The sequence below is a fragment of the Arctopsyche grandis genome, chromosome 1 (assembly GCF_051622035.1).
Source record: "Arctopsyche grandis isolate Sample6627 chromosome 1, ASM5162203v2, whole genome shotgun sequence".
NCBI lineage: Eukaryota > Metazoa > Arthropoda > Insecta > Trichoptera > Hydropsychidae > Arctopsyche > Arctopsyche grandis.
Genome location: NC_135355.1, coordinates 37,702,365 through 37,716,299, shown reverse-complemented (window position 1 = coordinate 37,716,299; position 13,935 = coordinate 37,702,365).

Here is a 13,935-nt window from a genome sequence, read left to right as displayed (position 1 = left end):
CTGCCTGCGTTTTTCCGACAAATGGGAACGGGAATTGCATGCGTTAATGTGGCATTGCAACGCATGCCGGGTTCAGCTAGTATGTATATAAAAACTGACGCGATGTACATATGTATTTTTGTGGGAATGTAGGTATGTGGGTATGTATGTGGCGGATGCGTGGACAAGTATGAAGATTTCAAAAACACATTTTAAAATACCAGGAGTATGTATACGTTATGCATAGGGATGTGGCGTGACGACCGATCATGTCGAGGAGACGCGGGGAAGTGGGGTAGCGAGGAAGTGGGAATTGAGTGTCTGACATGTGCTCCTGATATTGAGTGCCTGAGTTGGAACGGATGACGTCAGCGTCAGATGCACCTAAGAATGCGCGGGGTCGTGCACACATACACACATCCGAGAAGACACACATATTCATTCATTATTTCGACGTGGGGAAAGGAAAACGTATACAGAGCGTACTTTTTACTAATAATACGAGTGCACGTCCATAAATTACCTTACATTATAATATATAACATATAATTATATTTTAATTCGTGTATCAATTCGTTTTCCGAAGCCACCCGTTGAAATCAACGGGCACAACACTAGTCTATAATATTGAAATATATAGCCAGCAGTATGGCTCGGTGGTTGCGTTTATTTTTAGCACCGAGAGGTTACCGGATTCAATCCCACGCTTATCTTTAATACTGCTGGTCGGAATTGGATATTTGTGACTTCAAGTCGATCGTTTCTTATCAGAGTTTTCCAATTTATCTGATTTCATTGTTGAAACGGTTCCTTCATCAAATTTGCAAAAATCATCCTACCCGCTGTCACAAATATCTGAATTTGATTTATGTACAATATGTAAAAAATTATGTAAGTGTAAATTTATAGATGTCTCTATGGATTAATTAATTATTAATTTCTTGTTCTTCAGCCTCTCGAAATACAGCAGTTTATGTAATAAAAATGCTGCAATGTTTGTAATTTAATGTCTGGGAAGGCGCATTGGAGTCTACCTGTTAGGTCTTTCTGGTATATATATATATATATGTAAAAAATAAAATATAAACCAGCGCACCAGCCCCAGACGCTAGCGAGTAGGGATCCCAAATATTCGAATATCGAATAGTAGCTTTAAATTATTTATTTGCGGTTTTAAGAAGTTCAAGATATCATTAAAATTTTAAGAGAATCATTATTTGTAACATCAAATAGAACTAAATGTGATGTGAATTGAAAATAAAAAAAATAAGTCCGTATAAAAATGAAGTATTCGAAAGTATTATAAAAGTATTCGAATATTCAAATTTGCGAGTTCCTGGAGTTCAGCCTGCCCACTCCTCTGAAGTCGAGCAACAATCTCCTTCGGCGTATATATAATAATACTTGTATCCACTAAACAATATGGGTGAAAACACACTGAGTGGGATGTTACGTGTTTTTTTTTAGGTACTTTTAAACATGCGAGTAACACGCAGCACCCCTAGCTCATATACACGGTACACAGTCCCAAATACACACAGAGTTTATTTTAGATTTGCAAATGTAAAAAACAATCGCTAGCGCGTCTAATCTACATATGTATACTGTCACGATTCAGGGCAAAATTAATGCTATGAGCTCGAATTTTTGCATGAAATAGGACAGGTTTGCTATTTTTTTGTAACTGTTTAGATAAATTAGCAAACTCTGACATGAGAGTCACAAATATCTGGCCAGCAGCACTACAGATAATACTCAGAATAGATTATTTTCAATCGAGGTCAACCCAGGGCTTGAACCCGGGAACCTCTCGGTGGTTAGCATTAACGCAACCACCAAGCAGTGGCGGACTGGCCATACAAGCGAACATGCCCGATGGCATGTGGGCCCCACTATCAGTTAGAAAATATGGGCCCTCAGTAAAAGTAAATAACTTTTTAACTATTTATAGTATATTGCAACTTTGGGACCTAAAGTTTGGGTATTTCAACAAAACAAATTTCTTACTATATACACAAACAACTAATACCTGCTTTAACAGCCCAAGGATCGGTTAACTTTTTTTATTAGGCTCGAATCGTGTAAGTTTCAAAATTTGCGTGGGCCCATTTCCAACGTCAATATTATGTATATACCAATACCTATGTAACAACTAACTACTGAAATATAAATGGGAATAAACAAATTTTCGTGAATAATATAAACAGAACTGCTTAAAGGAATTTTGATAAGACGATTAATCATCAAACAACGATTTAAATTTACTCCATACTTTCAAAATAACATTTGATTATACTTCGATGATATAGTAAGATTTAAATACACAATTTTAAACAGTTTCCGAATATAAAATCTATTCTTAATCTAGACACATCCATGTAAATAGAAATATACGATAGGGGCCCCCTCCCCAAAATCCCGATTTTCGATTAACATTAATTGAAAATATTATGCATTTTTTTCAGGGACGTAATTTGGGGGGGCCATAGGGGGGCACTTGCCCCCCTAAATTAAGGAACAGTGTGAATTTAGAAAATATTATGAATTTAATGATTAATGAGATACTATGGATCTATGAATGCTACGTTTATTTCTTATGTACATATGTTATTTTTGGGTAACTAATAAAATAATCGCTGTTATGTGCTTTGAAGAAAAACAAAACAAAAATTTATCTATTGTTATTACGTACTTACATATGTACATAGATAAAGTGAAAAGACAGTTGGTAGAAATTAAGTTAATTGATAGTTTTTTGATGACTCAGTTTGATGGTCGATTAATGTTGACCATGTGAAGATTTGTGGAAAAAAATTTTCGCTTGCGGCGCTTTTTTCTCTTTTTACATAATATTTTTTTATAATTACTTTTTCAAAAATAAGTTCCTTTTTTTATATTTTATAAGTCAATAAGGTAAAGGATATTTTCCATTTTTATTCTGATATAAAAAAGATTTTTTGAAAAAAAATTCAATTTGACCAATCTTTGCCTGCCCCCCCCCAAGAAAAAGCTGAAATGACGTTCCTGATTGTTTTCTACCGAAAGTAAAAGCCGCTTTTATGCCGCATTCTATTTACCCAGGACAAGGGTTAAAACGAAATATCTGTACAATGAAATTTGTGGATCTATTTTGCTTTTGCCATTTTTCTTGTACCTGAATTTGTTTATTCCCATTTTTGAAAATTTCATTTATTTTTTTCCCTTGATTTTTAGCGTGGTGGAAAGAAGAAAATTTTGTTATATGGGGGGGGGGGGGACAAATTTTTTTAACCCTGGGGGGGCCCCCTTTGACTCCTGGCATGCACTGATTTCAGTCCCAGTCCGCCACTGCCACCAAGCTATACTGCATGCTTCTTGTTTGCATGTACATATGTATATATGACTCATGTATTTAATATAAAATATTGCTATATGTATTAGGATATTTCCATACACTATCTGATAAAACATGTAATACTTTCTCGTCTATAATATATTTAATATGAACTTCAGTGACACGGTATGGAGGCGTATAATTTTACGAGACATACTCAAGAAGGAAAATTCTAAACTCAAATTGCTTCCAATTATGCTATCATATTGTAGATATAATAAGTTGAAAACAAAATAGAAAGCTGGGAAATGTGGTTTTGATATTTATGTATGTATATGTATAATCAATTGCACATTATATACTGATAAGATGCGCGATTGGTGTATTAATTTTTTTTTTTTTTTGCATTTTAAAATTATTCATCGAAAGCGAAATTGCGCACGCATGCTTTGAGAATCTCTCTGTTTCTCAAATGACTGCGAGAGTAATCCCGGGCTGAAAAGTGTAACGAAATTTAGAGCGTGCAACGATCGTGTAAGGCCAGGGGCACGATATCAGATACGCAGAACAATGAGAGAACATCATGAGAAAGAAATAAAAAGAAGATGGGTATAGCCCACCATCAAATTACTTCTTTTTTCGTTCACTCCTTCCTCTTCTTTTTTCCCAAAAACACAACGCGTAATAGCATTGGACTTTACGAGCGGAGATAATCGCATTGTGAATACGCCACGCCGCAAGTGAAACGAAACAATCGCTTTTCCCAATCATAACAATAAATCATTTGCATATAATGACTGATTTGTGCATACGTAATTATTCCAAACAAACAAATTATAAATCAAAAGCCGTTGTTGATGGATGGGGAAATTTGCCGGCAGACAAGTCTGTCGTAGGATCTCTATCTACCAAATTTGTCATAGTTAGAGAAGGGTTGTAAATAGGTTGTAAAAAAATAACAAAGAATATCAAGAATTTTATAAACTAATGAGAAATGGAAACCAATTTATCACACCAAATTTTAAAACAACACAAATGCAAAACCATTATATTTTCCAATCCATAAATAACTATAATAATCTCCCTTCTGAATTGCGCTGTATTGTTAACCAAACAGAACAAGTAAAAAAAATTAAACACTTTTACAAAAAAAACTTGCACTGAAAAATTTTAATGTAATTTTTATATAAAAAATATTATAATAGATTTTAAGAATTTATAATAGAATCGTAGCTCCCTTATCAGGCACAAGAGCTACTCTTATCTGATAAGGAATACATGTCCAACTTTGTAATAAACATTATATCCTGTAAATATATGTATATGAATAAAAAAAAAAAAAAAAAAATAAAAGTAGATTAACATTAGAATAATATAATACTATGATTACTAACCAAATTAAATTAAATTATAAAATAGAAAATGATCAGTAGATCGGTAGCTATTAAAATAGATATAAGATGTATTGTGAACATAATTTCGTAATAATAAAAAGCATTTAAAAATCAAAAATAGTTAGAGACGACACGAGAGAAAAATCAAGAAACAAATATATTTATTTTATTACATTTTATACCAGGAAGGCCTTACAGGTAAGCCCCAATTCGCCCTCTTGGCCAATTACAAACAATACAGCATTTTTATTATACAAGTCGCTGAATTACGAGACACTGAAAACTCGCAAATTAACGAGACATCTATGAATTGTACATAAATTTTATTGTACATTAATCATACTCAAATAGTGGTGGCATAGTAGGTAGGAAGGTTTTCAGCCAATTTTTATTCGGAAACCGTTTCAACAATGAAGTCAGAGAAAATTGGCAAACTCTGATAGGAAACGATCGACCTGGAGTCACAAATATCCAGGTCTGACCAGCAGCACTACAAATATACTCAGAAAAATTCTTTTCAATCGAGGTCAGCCCATGGGATCGAACCCGGTGCTTTTCGGTGCTAAGCAGAAGCTTAACCACCGAGCTATGCTGCTGCTGGCTAAGTTTTTGGCTATATTTTCTGATATTTTTTTCTCATATACATAGACCATTTATTTATTTATAGTTTTGGACCATATTGGCATTGTCTAAAAATAGAAAAAAAAATATTTTAGCCAGCAGCGTGGTTCAGTGGTAGCGTTGATACTAAGCACTGAGAGGTCACCGGGTTCAATCCCGTGAGCTGGCCGTGATTTAAAATATTTTTTCTGAGTATAATATTTAATGCTGCTGGTCAGACTTGAATATTTGTGACTCTCAGTCAATCGTTTCCTGTCAGATTTTACCAAATTATCTGATTACACTGTTAAAACGGTTCCTCAACAAATTGATAAACCATTCTACAAACTATTTGTAAATATTTATAAATTTATATACGAGTATGTATTTAGAAGTTCATAGATATATAAATTTTTCATCATCACGGAAAAATATAATTTATAAATGATAAAAGATAAAATCACAAAGAAAAATATACATAATAGTAAGTATGTACTTATAAATATTATATGTACACAATTGAAATAATGTAAAAATAATTTATGTAACTATAGGATGAATGTCTTGGAAGATTTTTTTTTGTTTGAAACTTGTAACAGAAATTGGATGACACCATTGATTACACTATACAAAAAATGTTGCTAAAAAATTTATATTTCATATAGTGAAATGTGTATTATTTAAAAAATATTGTATGTTCTTGAAAGACAGCAACCATTGCAAATAGGAATACCCACCTGATAGATTATTTTATGTTGTGAACAAAAGCTTTGTCTGCTGACAGACAAATCACTGGGGAGCAGCTACGACGAACAAATCACTAGATATATTTATTATATGTCTGTCAATTCGTATGTGTCCAATTAGTGGCCATATAAATGTATTGGATCGTAACGAATTGAGATTGGTGTTTGTGTGCAGATTACTTTTGTCTCAATTGGGAAAATTTCGAGGTAGACAGCAAATATAATTTTCCCGTCTGTCAATTTGCAATAAACCTAAGCGTTCCGAAAATTATATTGTCACACTTATTTTATGCTGGTTTTCATACATAAAAGTATAACAATTCATGTCTAATACTACTTTTTATTACTGGGAAAACTGTATGACATGTGTGTCGTGATCCGTCATATTTTATTCGAGGCTTCGAAAACAATGTCATGTTCACGCTTTTGATCCAATTTTCCTTTCGGCATAACGGTGACATATTCGACACGAAATTTCATTTGTAAATTTTCTACAAAGTGAATATTTATGAACTTATGCTAACAAAAAACACGTCAATACAATAAAGTATTGAAGAAATGTCTATACGTAAGATAGAAATCTAAATTGAGGAACATTTCATATAAAATTCATATGCAAATGATTGGTAACACTGCGATAAAATTGTGAATTTACTTTTATTGCACTTAAAATTACGGAAATAGTGTTGAAACACAAATTCATCTCAGCAGTGTTCTTATTCACGATTCCACAATTAAAGTTTTTCTACGTGGTGAGACATTATTTTTTAATATATTTTTGATAGTAGTTTACTTAAAGGTCTAATTATTTGTGCGTATTTAGGATCTGCCGTTTTATGGCTGTGATATTTACATAATACAAATTTTATTATTTGTGATATTTGTAATAATCTATATCTATATATATATAAAAATAAATGTCTGTCTGTGTGTCTCGAATAGGCTCCTAAACCACTGAACCGATTACGATGGAACTTTCAGGATTTGTTGTATGCATGTCCGGGAAGATTATGGTGAAAAAATACGGGAAAAAACGTCTTAATAATAATATTCGTAATTAAGATTTTACTGATGCGAAAGAAAAGCTATCCTCCAGCCTTCAACGCATCACGTCGCGAGTGTGACAATAATCGCGCCACGCCTACCTCGCACTCGAATGTGCTCGGGAACGGGAAATGCACGCGTTATTGTGGCATTGCAACGCATGCCGGGTTCCGCTAATAATATACATATATAATAATGATCTTATGAAAGTTCATAATGTTTATAACTCAATTTAATTTATAAGCAATTATTTTTTTGCATAATATAATATGTGGGTCTACGTGATGAGACAGAATGTTAAATTACAGAAAACACAAATATCGGAAGGCAAAGATCGAAAATCGAAAGATCTTAAGTCGAAAGATCAAAAAAAAATGGTGCATGGTAAACGATACATACTCACTTAATTTGCGCGAGCAGGATACAACAGGAACAAGAGGAACAGGCTTTACCTCCCGTATTCTGCGCGCGCACATTAATACGGGAGGAAAAGCCTGTTCTTCTTGTTCCTGTTCTATCCTGCTCGCGCAAATTAAGTCAGTATGTACGTGAGTATGTACCGTTTACCATGCACCATTTTTTTTTTTTGATCTTTCGACTTAAGATCTTTTGTTTTTCGATATTTGCCTTCCGATATTTGCGTTTTCTGTAATTTAACATTCTGTCTCGTCACGGAGACCGATAATATGTATGTATATTTACATTTTTTTTCTATATCAAATTTTTCAGAAACCGGTGAAAGCCGGTCAACCGGCTTTTAATTTGTAAAAAAACCGAAAACCGTATTTTTCATTCGGGCGGTTTTTTAGAACCTCTGGTTCGGTACAAAAACACAGAAATAATCCTCAATAGGCTGCTCTTACGGTGAATTTTACCTACTCTCACATATTCATAAACATAATATTAAAAATGTAATTTGAATGAGGAAATTCGTTCCAGAAGACTTACAAAATAAAATATTAATAGATAAACAGTCATTAGAATTATTAACAGCTACTTATCTGAAGCATTCAACTAAAACGCACCGTATACATAAATTGAGTTGATTTTATTCGACTAAAATCGGGTCGTGTTGTACTATTAAGTGCTATTCAACTAAGCAATTACTGGGTTTAAATAAAAACAATTGAAATTTCGGCCATTGTATTGTTATAATGGATTGCATCTCCAGAAGAGTACATATATGTATAATTAGTCGTAATTAAAAGATACACTTACAAAAAATATTATTTGGGAACTGACAGATACAAATGAGAATATTACTATTGTTTTAGCATTAAAAAAATGGTTTCAATTCAAATGAGAGAATAAACTGAATCTTGATATAATTCATAATTATAAATTGCAAGCACGAATGATCATTCGTGCAATTATATTCTGTCTGATGAACCTGATACTGTTGGAATCCAAATAGTTAATAATTACAGATTACCTATTATTTAATTATCATATTAGTTTAGGTAAGACCAGTGCTGTTGAGCCGGATTCGGAGTCGTAAAAAATCAACCGACTCCGAATTCTTTTTACATACCTCCTTTACGTTTCACTTACGATTACAATTAAGGAAAAAGTTTGCCTCTTATCCGATAGTTTTCATACTTTGCCATATTGCTCGTTTTGGTCATCAATATAAGTAAATGGATCTTCCGCCATTACGATAGACATAAAATATCGTTTAAGAAGCGTATCAAGATCGAAAATTTTAAAACTCGGTGATGTCTCGTAGTCATTAATTATATTTATTTATTTATTTAATAGTTTTGGACCATTGTGGCATTACAGGAAGAACCTAATGCGCCACAATGGCTTACATTTGAAAAAGATATAAAAACATGATATAAAAACAAGTAAACTGTAAATAAAGGAAAAAAGCAAAAGCAGAAAACATGGTAAAATAAAATAATAAAAAAAAAGTAACAAAAGGAAAATAATACATCATTCAGAGAGAGAGAAAAAAATTAAAAATAAAATCCATAAATCCCATTCTTTGTTTACACTGAACAAAATTAAAATAGTATATAAAAATATACAAAGGAGAAAGAAAAAGTAAAATAAAATAAAACAAAATATGAATAAAATATAAAATCACAGCGAGGCCCAAATGGAAGAGAGTAGATTAAGATTCCACTCATTCATCACATTCAAATTAAGAAAGTAATGATGAGCGCAGGTTACCAGATAAATATGTTAAGATAATATCCGATAATCTACGCTCCCCAAGGTGGAAAATATCACATTCAGGGACAGCAGCCACGATTTCATTGGGAAGTCGAATAGCTCTTGGAATAGGAGCCATTCGAAAAAGAACTGTGCGAGCAGCAGGTACAACCATCAAATGATGATGTCTACCACGCACATAATTATTAGGGACATAAAGTCCCAACTGTTCCAGCAACAACGGGCATGACGTATTACCACGCAATAGCTGGAGAACGAAACGAATTAACGAGAAGTTTCTCCGAAGTTCAAGGGAATTATACCCAAGCATGCCCAAAAGGAAAGGAGTAGGATAGAGATATGGGTAGTACCCATACTCTTTCTTATAAAGAAAACGAAGAAATGCTTTTTGCACTTTTTCTATAATAAGAGAGTAGTTTGCTTCATGCGGATTCCACACAATTGCATTATACTCTAGCTTACTTCTAACAAGCGAGTTGAAAAGCAAGCGAGAAGACAAGGGGTTGGAGAATAATCTAGCATATCTCAAGACAAATCCAAGTCGACGAAAGGAAACGTCAGCGATTGTCTTGATGTGGTTGTGAAAGGTGAATTGTGAAAAGTGATACCCAAGTCGACCATTGATTCCAAGCGCTTCAACAATACGGATGCAATATCCGTGACAATAGAGCGAATTCGCACGTCCATAACTCATAATGGCACATTTACTAGTATTCAGTTCAAGCCCTAAACTGGAACTGAACTCTAAAACAGCGTTAATATCAGCTTGGAGGAGAGAGGCTTGCCTCTCATCCTTAACAGCAAAGAATAGTTTAACGTCGTCAGCAAACAAGAGACATGAAGCATTGCGTAGTACTTTAGGGAGGTTATTAATAACTATTGTAAATAGTAAAGGGCCTAAGGTGGACCCCTGAGTTACACCAGATCGCGTAAAAAATGAAGGAGATTCATAAATACCATATCTAACAAATTGCTTCCTATCACTAAGATAAGAAGCAAAGAGTTTAAGAAGATTTTATACATAGATGGCGGTAGTAAAAAAAAATTAATGGTATTTTTATTCAAAATAATAATTTTATACACAAATTATAGAAGAGGTATGTTTTTAAAAAACTTTTTTTTATTCTTTATATTTTCATGTATGCATGTATGCTATAGCGCAGTGACAGGCCATCTCTAAGGTGCAGACGCACAGAGAGATACATGGCACGTGCTTTTTTTCCTTAAACAGTTTTGCACATGTAAAAAAACGCACACAGGCCAAAACTAAATGTATTGACAATAGGTTTGACAGAGTGATTCCCATATTTGAAGAAATGTAAGAGAAACTTGTCGGAAAAAATCCATGCGGTGTGAGATATGTTTTTCACCACAGAAGGCCAAGAAGGGTCCGTGCCGTACGATTCAGTGTGTGGCATTACGCTTAATTTTGTACAGATTAACAAACCATTATACAATATACAGGTAGGTATAAGTATATTATTATTATTTTCTTTAATTAATAGTATTACGGTGTGTTTCAAAAGTCTCCAATTTTATTGAAGCAAAACCACCAAAAAATAAAAGTTAATAATTTCTTTATAAAAATCATGAATTACATCTTATACATAAAACCGAAACGGCGTCCGTAATTCGTTTCTAATATGTTAATAGCTTTTATTCCAGACGATGGGGAAAATAGTGCAATCCCCAACGCCCATATAAATAATAAATAGATAATGATGTACAAAGATAATGATGATGTACAAAATTTAAATCCATAGATGTCTCAATGGATTAATTCTGTAATTAATTAATTAATTAATTATTATTTCGTGTTCTTCAACTTCTGGAAAATACAGTGATTTATGTGATAATAAAATGCTGCATTATTTGTAATTAATTGTCCAGGAAGGTGCATTGGAGTCTTCCTGTCAAGCCTTCCTGGTATATACATATGTACAGTAGCGGTCAATAAAAAAGTGTCCACCTTAAAAACGCGTATTTTTTTAATTTATTTTCTATCCAACAATTTTGAATGACAAGTGTTACATAAATATATTTTCGATGATTTAATATCATTTTAGTTTTAATATTATCTAAAAATAAAAATCCTGTCAAGCCCTGGTAAATATATATGTAAAAATAAATAAATTACAATATATATATATATATATATATATATATATATATATATATATATATATATATATATATATATATATATATATATATATATATATATATATATATATATATATATATATATATATATATATGTATGCATGAGAATATTACGGCAAATCCTGAACACCTTTCAATAATGTACAGTTTTTACTATTCCTTTATGTCGAGGTGCGAACGTTAGTTTTACTAATATACTGAAGTCTACGCCAACTTCCAAGTGGGAAATTGCTTCTTTTATGAGGTACGCTTTGTAAGTATACATTTGTGGGTGCCCTTTAGTGGATATTGCTCGACTATGAGTGAGGCTGTTGTGAACTTTCGAACCCTTTCACCGCAAACACTGCATTGCCCACCCGTCGACGGCATACTTAATTCAATCGCTCAGATTGTTTCTCGCGTGGATGGTTCTAAAACTATAACGAATTGCCAAGGGGGAAAAGTGATGGATTATACATATATTATATTATACGAATGTGCACTTTCACCGAGTACGTGACGCGTGACAACACCGACACATTCATACGTAAAATGGAATATTGAATAACAGACATACTTGTTTACACAGAGGATGCATCTATTGATATTACATATATTATAGAACAAATTTTAAAATTGAACACCACTTTTCTGCAATACAATCAAAGGTGCAGCAGACTAGGCACGTGCCTAAGGGCGCCATATATGTATAAGGGGCGCTGCGAGGCACCCCCCCCCCCCCCTCCATTTATCTTATATTTGATTACACTGTTCGACAAATGACGACTTTTTTTTTGGATCGGAGACGAGATATGACTTTTCTTATAGAATTATGCCCAGTGAACACGAATCTGGTAATAAAAAATGTTGATTGGCTCGAGATTCGGAGATACATATATGTATGTGTTTTTTAAATCGCGATAACTGGCTTACCTCGATAAAATAAACGAATTTTTGTTATTTATCCACAAGAATAGTAGAAATATGATTTTTCTAAGTGGAATTTTATTTAATTCGCATATTTTATTTATTTTATTTTATTTTATTGTCACAAATCAATACACACTCGCCATTACAGATTTGCTCCAATGCGATGGGTGTACGTTAATGAAATACATAAACAATCAGAAATCAGAAATACAGTAATACATACATATACAATCAGAATATATAGAATATAACAATTAATCAGAAATAATAATCATAGTGACATCTATGGATTTCAGATTACTGTGTATAATTAATACAAATTATACACAGGCAGATTTTTGTGACAACAGGATTAGATTTTTTAATACCAATTTTCAGGAACCGTTTCAGCAATGATCAGATAAAATTGGCAAACTCTGATAGAGAAACGATCGATTTGGAGTCACAAAACCCCCAAATCTAACCAGCAGTGGCGAGGACACGAACCTATGACCTCAGTGATGCTAAATATATACGCTATCACTAAGCCAAACTGCTGGCTATAAAGATAATTTAATATATTATCCCTATTAATTCAATTCAGATTCGTGTAAATACGAGTAAACACAAGTACGAGCTTTTTGCTCGCAATTTTACCGATTTAAAGTTCAGCACACTTCCAATTAACCCTTTTAAACAAAAACAAAAATAGTGTGTCTAGAACACTATCCCAATAAACATGTTTCAATAGAATATACTCAATATAAAATAGTATTAACAGTGGGAAAAAATTCCAAGTGAAAATACGTACTTTTGACTTTTGATTTGAACTGGACGACTACTTAGAGATTTGAAAGCTAAAAAGTACTATAAATGAAAGATAAAATAACCAATTATGGATTCAAATATTCATTTTGAACAGGAAATCGACAGATTTTGAGACATCGACCGAACAACACCAAGATATAGAAAAATGGCGCGATTTAAAAAACACATATGCATATCTCCGAATCTCGAGCCAATCAACATTTTTTATTACCACATTCGTGTTCACTGGGCATAGATCTATAAGAAAAATCATATCTCGTCTCTGAACCAAAAAAAAAGGAGTCATTTGTCGAACAGTGATATCAACAACTCACGGATAAAACTTGTAAAACAGCAAACTGAAATTTGGATTTGTATTTTATATAAAAAAAAACGCTGAAACATATGTACATATGTATACCGGTGACCGTCACCACATCGAAAAATCGAAAATGTTCGTTTACTATGAATATATATATATATATGAAAAGCGGGTAGTATACATATATTATATATCAGTGGCGTGCGGTAAAACTCTTTCTCCCCCCGTGGTACAGCCTCACTTAATTTGCGCGAGCCGGATACAAGAGGAACAGGCTTTTCTTCCCGTATCCTGCGCGCGCACATTAAGCAAAGCTGTACGACAAAAAGAGAGATAATTTCACCGCATGCTACTGATATATATATTATACATATATACATACATAGTACCGTTTACCATGCATAGATTCTTTTCGATTTTTCGACTTAAGATCTTTCGATTTTCGATCTTTGCTTTCCGATCTTTCGACTTTCGATGCCGTGATGTAGACCCGTATATATA